Source organism: Emydura macquarii, unplaced genomic scaffold, assembly GCF_026122565.2.
Source record: "Emydura macquarii macquarii isolate MOO-44397 ecotype Brisbane River unplaced genomic scaffold, CSIRO-AGI_Emac_v2 contig_374, whole genome shotgun sequence".
In the NCBI taxonomy this organism is placed as follows: Eukaryota; Metazoa; Chordata; order Testudines; family Chelidae; genus Emydura; species Emydura macquarii.
Window position 1 is genome coordinate 3825703 of NW_027130511.1, and position 10190 is coordinate 3835892.

The 10190-nt window shown below is 41.0% G+C and overlaps 1 long non-coding RNA gene across 1 annotated transcript; it reads left to right on the plus strand.

Moving 5' to 3' along the window:
* The first annotated feature begins 1091 nt into the window (after positions 1-1091).
* LOC137142538 (uncharacterized) lies at positions 1092-9719 on the plus strand. The gene is made up of 3 exons (XR_010916958.1): positions 1092-1406; positions 1496-1593; positions 9644-9719. It is a non-coding gene; the product is annotated as an uncharacterized lncRNA (long non-coding RNA).
* The last annotated feature ends 471 nt before the right edge of the window (positions 9720-10190 follow it).

Here is a 10190-nt window from a genome sequence, read left to right on the forward strand (position 1 = left end):
ATAGACATACTTGCACGAATTCTCATACGCTTGCGTGCTAAAAATAATAGGGTAGCCATGGTAGCACGGGCAGTGGTGGAATAGGCTAGCCACACCAAGCATAAACCCACCTGAACCCCGTGTCTATGCACTCACGGTACCTAGTCCATGCCGCTGCTGCCTGTGCTACTGTGGCTCTACTACTTAGAGCATACTAGCTTGATGAGAGCTAGTGCAAAGTTGTCTATGTGAAGTGACAATCACACCCCTAAAGTGTAGACATGCCCTCAGATGGCAAGCTCTTCAAAGCAGGGTGCTGTCTTCCTGCGTATGGGCAATAAGCAGCACACTGTGGATGCTCCTATAAAGCAAATAAATGAATATTAATTACACTAGACAGACAAGAGAATGAATTCACACAGCTTTGGTCTCTTGCTACAGGAAATTATGTAATATTGAGCCTCTTCATAACAGCACGAGACACAGAAATGAGATATCAATGGGGTAAAGAAAATAAAGCATTTGTTCCCTTTGTTGCTAAGGTAAGGGACTGAGCTATAAGGCTGGGAACCACCAGGAACTCTTAAGCTCTGGTCCTTGGTTGGTTGCTGAATCATTGTGTGGCTTTGGGCAAGTTGATTCAGTTTCTCTGAGTCTATTTTCTACTTCATGGTGGTGGTGTGAAGATGGATTGATTAGTCATTGTTTGTACAGCAATTTTTAAAGTGCTAGTAAAGAATAAATATTATTTTATTATCATAGGTTTGGATGAAAAAAGGCTTTGCAGGGTGTTTGTTTCAGTGAGTTTAATGTTTCCCATTCAGTTTTGGCATTAAACTAAAAGGTAGGTAGATGTGTGTGTGTGTTTTGTAGGAGTTTGTTAGGGAGGAGGTGGTGTGTGAGACTTTCCCTGAGTAACTATTGCACACATTGGCCAGATGTTTCAAAATGTAGAATTTAAAAAAACTGGTTTGGTCAGTGAGAGCAGAGCACACAATCACCTTTAAATGGCATGACCTGCTCTTAGTCAGCAGGTCACTCTATATCACTCTGACTTTGGGCGTGAGAGGGAGGGAGAAGAGAAGAATCTTTCATTTTTATCGCCACCAAATTCTCCACTGCAACCATTCAGGGCTGCAGGAGCCAGATTTGTTTTCTTGAAACAATCAAATTTATTAAATTAAAAGGGGAAGGTGCCCTGCACACCTTTTTCTGAGGAATGAGGTCATTGTAAGATTATGTACTGAATGCCCCAAATAGCACATGGGGATTCAGCAAATAACTGGCTATAAACATATCTTGTCTCTATTTCAGGTGCATCCACCCAAGATATCCCAGAAGCTGGGATGCCCCAGAACGCAGTATGCTCTGACATCAGACATAACCCACATTTCTCTGGGGCATATAGCATGTTTTTAAGGGTCCAGGTAAGGGGGATATTATTTTTTTTAATAACACTGGATTGGATTTAATGAATTACACAAACCAAATCCTATTTACTTTTCTGTTCCTAAAGTCTAAAGGCCATACCTTCAAGCGGTTGTATGGAAGAGACTCCCTTATGGATCCTGAATTTTATTCAACACTAGAACCTTGTCTTCACTTTAAAAGCAAGTAAGAATTTTTGATGTCTTAACGGCTGATTACCATGCAGCGCACTCCCATATTGAGTTACAGAGATATAAAGTAGGGGGAAAAGAAGGTAAATACATGCCCCAGCAATCCCTCATTACAGACCCAACTTTACTTGTGTTCTGCACTGTAGTGCATGAAGCTAACATTCTGTTTTCTGTGTATGGCATTTTTAAATGTAAGAAAGCTGCCTGCTCTCTGGTGTTCGGTCTAGGTACTACTGTGGCCCCCCCTCACCTTAGTAACTGAGGACCTCACAAACACTGAAACCCCTAACATGCCAGTGTGGTAGGGAAATGCTATTATCACTGTTTTGGGGTGGGGAACTGAGGCACAGAGAAAATGTGTGACTTGTCCAAGGTCACAAAGTGTGTCTGTGGCAGAGCCAGGAATTACATCCAGATCCTCTGAGACCCAGACCAGTCAGTTCCTATAACCAAAAGACCATCATCCGCTCTATCAGAGATGGAGAATAGAGATTTCTCTCTCATGGAGATTTAATATTTGTACTCTTTTGTGTGTTTTTTCCCTTAATCTAAAATGAAATACTTTATAGTGGAAAGTGCCCGGTTTTCTCTTTATATTGGAACACAAAATACACGCACACATTTCAGGGCAGATCCTCAGCTGGTATAAATTGTCATAGATCCACTGAAATCATATGGCGCTATAACAGTTTACTCCAGTTGAGAATCTGCAGTCTAGGGTCTTTTCATGTTTATTTACATAAATAATTTACCTTGGGCCTACAAAATGACGAAACTGACCTCATCGGAAATCTTATTCATATTAAAGAATGAATTCTATGTCATCTTTAGCTTTTTGGATGTTCTTTGTATTGGCTCTGACTGACATTTGGTTCCTACTGTATGTGTTTTTACCTGTGGATAATCTTGTGGTTAAAGGCACTGGACTGGAACTTGGGAGATCTGGGTTTAATTCCTGGTTCTGCCATAGACCTCTTTTATGATCTTGAGACAATAACTTACATTCCCTGGGCCAAATCATGGTTCTACTGAAGTCAATGGCAATTTTGTCTGCATAACCAGGATATAACCCTCTGGGCCTATGTTTCCCCATTTGTAATAGGGGAATAATGATACTTCCTTACTTCACAGGGGTGCTATGAGGATAAATTCATTGACATCCATGAGGTTCCAACACTATAGTGACAGGAACTATGAAAAAACCTATAAATAATACTATAAAATATACAATTTAAAAAAAAATCTCATCCTTACTTGTGTCACGTCTTGGGCACTTGAAAGAACAGTACATCATAATAATTTTTATAATTTGGGACTTGAAAGGCTGTGTCTGTGTAATCACAAGAAGCCAGCATGAAGCCCCTATGCAGGGAAGGAAGGGATGATGCCCTGAAGCATGTTATTTCTTTTGCTGTATTCTTCTGTCCCTGTTCACTCCACTGCAAAAATTCTCTTAACCTCCCTGCCACCGATCAACGCGCATGCAAGTGATTTAATTAAAATGGCTTTTATCTATTATGCCGAAAACAAGGAATTGACAATATCCATTAAAACTACTGTTATTGTTCACATCAAATAGATTTCAGCATCAGACAAAAAATATATGGAGGGGAACTACAGAGCCAGCAGAACATGGCGTATAAAATTAACAACAACAAAAATTTAAAAAATGCTTTTAATCTCACAATGTAATTATTTTACCTGCCAGTCAAACTATCTCTTAAGCCCTCTTTCTGTTGAACCTAAAGAATTAAATTAAATTAAAATGCAGAGAATTCAAGCTGTGGAAATGATAGTTAACTCACAATGGTCCATTGTTATTATTATTATTATAGGTATAGCTTATTATATGTATTGCAGTAGCACACAAAGCCCCCCCGCCGCAATCAGAATCAGGGCTCCATAGTGCTGGGTGCTGTACAAACACTGGTGTTAGCAATGATGGAAAATTTCCCTACAGTAGGCAAGGGCTTGTGAGCCTACAGTAATACGTGGATATGGATGCAAGAATCTCCCTACGACAGTGGGGTGAAATATTAAAATACCACTACAAGGTGTATATTATTTCCCTCATTTTACAGAGGGGGAAACTGAGACACAAAGAATCTGAGCGACTTACCAAATGCAATACAGGGAGTAAAGTTCAATGCTGGGATTGAACTCAAGTCTCCCGACTCCTGTTACTTGTTAGAACTACACTCTGCTGCTTCCCTTATAGCTAGTAAATGTATTCTATAATCGTCCCTTCTCATTCATCTCTACCTTCCGCCACTGCATCAACATGGAGACTTCAGAATCCAGTTAAACAAAATATGCAGCTAATTGGGCATCCCCATACATGAAACTCCACTATTCAGAGTCTCAAAACCAACTTAGTGTCATCCTATGAACATGGTCCTATATTTTTTTTATTTAAGTGGTAAAAATATATTGAACACCTCTAGGCTTTAAGATGTTCAGCATCTGGCTGGCCAGCCGACTGTGCATTCACAGTAAAGTCAGCATTCCTGCACAATGCAAGAAAACAGACGGTACCTATTGACAGCAATTACTGCAAATGTGTTCTATCAGCCTCTGTGTGCCCATTCTTTCTGAACAGATGGCATCAGCTTCACATTATTTCACTGTAATGCCTTTTTAAAAATTCAGTTTATTCTTGGTGCCTCATTCACATTTGCCAAAGAGGCTTTTTAATTTTTCATTCCTTACAGCGGGATATGGAATAGTGTTGAAAGGTATTGTGGTTGGCATAGCCTCCAGACTTTGTGATGCTGGGTAAAGTACTTCAGCTCTTTCTCACTGCTTCATCTTGGCTTGAAATTGTACTGACTTATTAAAAACAAAGCAGGAAAAAAAATGCTCAAGCCATCCAGATCTCTATGTTTAATTTTATCATGCAAAGAGGTTAGGTACCAAGAAGACACCTGGTTGGATTAGAAATGCTGAGCTCTAGCATGGACAGACTTTTTTTTTTGATGCCCAGGACAGCAGTTGGAACTTTGATCCTCACGTATCTATCTCTAAAACTGACACAAAAGTACAAACAGTTTTGTTTTAATTGCTCATTCTCAAGATTGCTAGATGATGACAGGCGTGAACAAATGTTTTATAATCCAACTGAAAGTTTGAACGCCTCCGAACCTTTTCATTAACATACTTCACAAGCTTAATTTTTCTTATATTTGCAGTAGGGTTTCAGATTTCTATCTATTGTCTGTGAGAGCTGAATTATGACCTTGAAGAGCTTGACATGAACTGCTTCTAACCTATTAGGGGCTGAAACTCTGGATATATGTTCTTCTTAGTAATTGTTATTCCCTGTCCGGCAGTAAGTGTCCTGAGCACTGCACAGAACATGGTGTATATAAGGTCCCTATGTGATCTTCCAGTAGGATCTTCTACCATGAATCCTTATGCCTCTACAGAGACCTGTTGAAGTCAATGGCACACCAAGTGTATATAAGGTCTGCACTGGTAGTATGCACCGCAGGATCAGAGCCTTAGATTGTAAACTTCTTTAGGCAGAAACCTAATTCTGTCCCACACCATCAATTCCCTTGGAATATAGGATAAAATAAAATATTTCAAAGATGCTTAACTTTTGAGAGAGGTGTTGAAGTCAGGCCATCAAACTGGAATCGCATGCTCAGGCAATAAGATTTAAAATCCAGACTCCTGTAAATGCAGCTGCTGCTGCTGTTTTTTGTTGAAATTACTGCTTCTCACCTGCTTTTAAAGCTAAGCTGAATAGTAATCGTGAAGATCAGTGGCTTGACCAGAGCCACAAAGTGAGCCAGTCACTCAGCCTGCATTAAGAACCTAAAACATTTCAGTGGTTTTTGCTCTAACCACTGAACAACTGATCTCCCGTTACAAAGCAGTTTGTCTCATTTTTATTACCCCCTTCTCTGTTACTTGCCTGTAGAAGACATTTTTATCTCAAGCAGACAAAACACTTGCTCCTTCTTTGATAGGGGATGCGTGCACACACTGCTGCACAGACAACAGCCCGCCCCCCTCCCCTGCTGGGTACACATAGTTCATTAGGTCTAACACACCTGTGAAGTCTCATAGACTCAAAGACGGGCCATTGTGATCATCATCTAGTCTGATCTCATGCAGATTGCGGGCCAAGGAGCCTCACTCACTCATTCCTGTAACAGACCTGTATCCTCTGGTTGAGTTACTGAAGTCAAGCCCTTCCCTTGAGGAGTTCTTTTTGTGTCATTGCAGCAGGGCAGCCCAAACTCATCCCTGGTGTCACGCTATCGAACTCATAGGAATTAATCCTGGGATTAATTTGGCTCAATATGTATTGCTTGCCTAAGAAAGGATGAAATGCAGATGGAACCAGTCCATAGATATTTGAATGGTGTAAACATGATGGAGGGGAATTATTTAGGATGGAATATGGAAGTATAACTAGTATCCATGGGATGAAGTTAGGAAAGAAAGCATCTAGGCTGAAACCTTCATAACAGTGAGATCTGTGGACTCATTTCCCGAAGAGAAGTGATAGACGACCCATTTTATGGAACTTTTACTAGTCTAAACAAACCACGAGACAAACCTATAGGGAACAGTCCGGCAGTGGCATGGACATGGACTGAATGATCTACTAGGTCTTTGCCTGTGCAGGCAGACTTCTACGATTCAGACATTGCAACCCTGTGACACACTTGCTGCTAAATCATGTTATTTGCATGTACTTGCATCTAGCATGACACTGGTTCAAATTATTTATTTAAATTTTCCAGCAATAAAAAACCTGCTGATCACTCACTTTGTCCTCACCCTTTTCTGTTGTTACTGAGAAAAGTTCAAGTCACTACATAGCATTTTAGATGCTCTGAAGGGTACATGTGAGCAGCCCCACTCTGAAGGGCATAGACAAAGGGAAATGGATTTTACGAAGCAATGGTTAATTTGATTGTGCTTTCAGGTGAACTGAAACGCTTTTTAAAGTAAATAAATAAAACTGTTCAACCAAGATCTCAAATCTTTAAGAGAATCAGTGTAGAATTCACATGAAATATTTGAACATCAGCTCCTCCTTTTTACTAATCCGCTGGGACCTGAGTTCAGAGTTCTGTGTTTCCCTGGCTACAGCTTTTGCTCTCATGAACACCTAAAGCTCAGAAAAGAGAGAGGGAGCAACAATGCTTGCACAGCATTTGTTGTGACTGCTCCCAGCAACTGCAGGAAAAAAGACAGGGACTCTGAACTCAGGTCTTAACAGGGAAGGAGCGTTTCAGTTCACCTGCAAGGTAAATAGTTACTTTCCACTGCAAGGCTGCCCATTATTTTTCATGAGTGACTAATCAGCTTGCCAGTTCAGGCTACTCAAGTTAATGAAAGTGATAATGTATAATACAGCAATAGTCTCTGCTTTTGTATTTATTAATATGCATGAGTAGAGTCAACTTTACTGCACACCTGTCCTTGTGGTTTGGTGTGACCTGTGAAAACCTGCTGCTGTATAATTGCTTCTCAGAAGTAGCACCCACAGTGGAGTCTTGCTATTTTTTGTTGGTGAGCTGAGCTCAATATAACTTGGGATGAGTTGGCCTGAGACAGCTGTAATTTACCCAGGGCCCAATTTATGTATCTACTTTTATACCCGTCCATTACTGTAATATTTGAGTGTCTCACAAATATGAATGAATTTATTCTCCCAGCACCCTATGAAGTAGGTCATTGCTATCATCCTCATTGTAGTGATGGTGAACTAAGGCAGAATTCAGTGCACTGGACCAGCACAGGCAGGACTTAAGTTGTACATCAGCTGTTAGCTTGCCCTCTGCACAGGGGTCAGCTTCATCCATGCAGAGGTGTTCTTTTGTCTTACTCAAGGTCACACAGAAAGTCTGTGACAGAGACAGGACCTGAACAGCTCTCCAGATCCCGGCCTTGACCACAAGACCACCTTAGGAGAAATCAGCTGTTAAAGCCATACCACATTTGACTTTGCCAAAAGGCCAAGAATAAGTGTTTATATACAGGATGTTGTAAATTACATACAAGAATATATAGTAGACATAGTTGACAAATTTTAAGTAGCTCCTCCAGAGACATTTTTGCAGATGTGAGAAGGTGAAGTGAGCAAACTTCTTCTGATTTAGCCCATCTTTCCCCTGCATCTGATGATAACAAATTAATGCGAACACTTACACCTCAGCATCTTAAGGTGCTTTCATGTACCTGTGATGTAGGTCAGTACCATTAGAGCCATGTGCGGATACAAAATTTGTATCCGCATCCAATCCAGAGTTTGCAAACATAGGAGGTGGATATCCACAGATTTGCAGGGCTCTAAATATCATCACTATCTCTTTTGTATGGATGGGAAACTGAGGCATGTAGCAGCTGGGTAAAGTCAGCCAGCAGATCAGTAGCAGAGGTATAAGAACATCTGATCTCCCCTCCATTTATCCCTATAGTGTTTTCTTTGCTACCTTTATCTCTCTCAATCTTAATCTCTCTCCCATCTTTTACAGATTCACCCTTGTCTCTTTCTTTGACTTCCTCCTGGAATTTTCCCTGCTTCCTTCCTACAATGGCCCAGTCTCACCCTCCTCATTTGTCCCCTTCAGTCTTTTCTCTCAGAATTTCTCTGTAATCCCTCTGCTTCTGTGTCCTTCCCTCACACCACGGAGTGGTGCTCAAAGACAGGAAGTAGCAGTACTGGACACCTGTTCCAATCCAAGTCCTGCCCTGAGAGTTACAGTGGGGAAGAGGGAATCAGCAGGTGAAACAGTGTAAAAGGGAATGGGGAGATGGAAGAAGAAACCCTTTGCTACCTGCTCAGAAGCCCCAGGCCTAACCTTTCATAGTGAGGAGGAGCTGAAGGGAGGAGGAAATGAAGTGGAAATCTTGCTCACTGCCTCCAACCCTGACGTTTCATCTAGTATGACTGAGAGAGTGCAGCAGCAACAGCAAATGTGTGACTGTCACTCCAGATGAATGACACTTAGCAGATATGCATGGCCTGTTACAGGCAAATAAGAAGACAAACTCCTTGCACAAAAGAATGTAAGTGAAGCTTCCACGAGGGACCACATTGAATGGCAGTAGGACAAAGCACACTAGGGAACTTTTAGTGCATGGTAGCAGGGTCCGTACAGCTAGTTAGTGCATGACGTGCTAGTGCACTGTAGAAAAAACTTCCGAACTGTCAGAGTAGTTGCCTAGAGAGGTTGTGGAGGTAATTGCCTAGGGAGGTTGTGGAATCTCTATCACTGGAGGTTTTTAAGAACAGGTTAGACAAACATCTGTCAGGAATGGTCTGGTTATCATGTGGTCCTGCCTTAAGTACAGGGGACTGGACTAGATGACCTCTCAAGGTTCCTTCCAGTCCTACACCTCTATCATTTACATTCCAGCTTGCCACGCATTAATTTGCCATCTAGACAAGCCCTTAGTTTCTTCTGTAATGGGCTGCAGCAACTTGGAAACAAAATGCTACTGTCTCTGTAGACAAGCGGTGTTCTTAGAAATATAAAGGTGCACTCCACAGAAAAAGAACACATCCGAATTTCATCGCTCCACGCTCCACAACCAACATCTAAAATTGAACTGCTGAAATCAATGGAAATTTTTGGCATTTACTTGAGTAGCTGCAGGATGGGCCAAGATGAATGAAAGGAATCAATATTGAAGGATGAAGAATTGAATGAAAAGGAAAAAAGATGCAATTATAGGGCCTTATTTACAACCCTTACTTACACATGTAGCTCCATGGACTTTATTAATTGACTTTAAGCACATGCTTAAGAACTATTTGTCTGAGTCTAAGATACAGGATTGGGTCCTTACACTTTTCCAAATATTAATGTTTTTAGGGCCAAGTCCTGCTCCATTGAAGCTCCCACTAACTTCAAGGAATCTTTAAGTTCTCAAGGTCGCTTTAATTAGGAAGTATTATGTAGTGTTTGTACAGTGCTTTGAAGATATACAGAGATATAAGTGCTAAGGTTTATTATTAATGATGATGATTTACTGTTACTATTAAACTCATTATTGTTTTATTTTTGTCTATCATAAAGTTAGATATGACATAACATTGAGCGCTTTGGTACTTGAACAAAGGAAAAAAGAAGAAGAAGAAGAAGAAGAAGAAGATCTTACTGAGCACCAACCATTGCTAAAGACAGGACCCAATCCTGGCCATGCTGTCTCCCATAAGTAAATGTACTTCTGTCAACCCTGATCGCTTTTTATGTGTGTATTTGCAGGACTGGGCCCAGAAGGACAGCTATGGGACCTGATTCATCATTGCCCTGCATCTTGTACAGCATTGTACAATACCAGTGCACAATGGGTATAAAATATTACCAAACTGGAGTTATAGCAGTTTATACCCACTTTGCACTGGTGTGAATGACTGCACAAGATACAGGACAGTGATTAATCAAGCTCATAGTCCTGGGTTTAAGAGGCTTACATTCTAAGGGCCCCATTCTGGACAGTTATACACATGCATCAGCAAGTTTGCGGATGACACTAAGCTAGGGGGAGTGGTAGATACCCTGGAAGGTAGGGATAGGATACAGAAGGACCTAAACAAACTAGAGGATTGGGCCAAAAGAAATC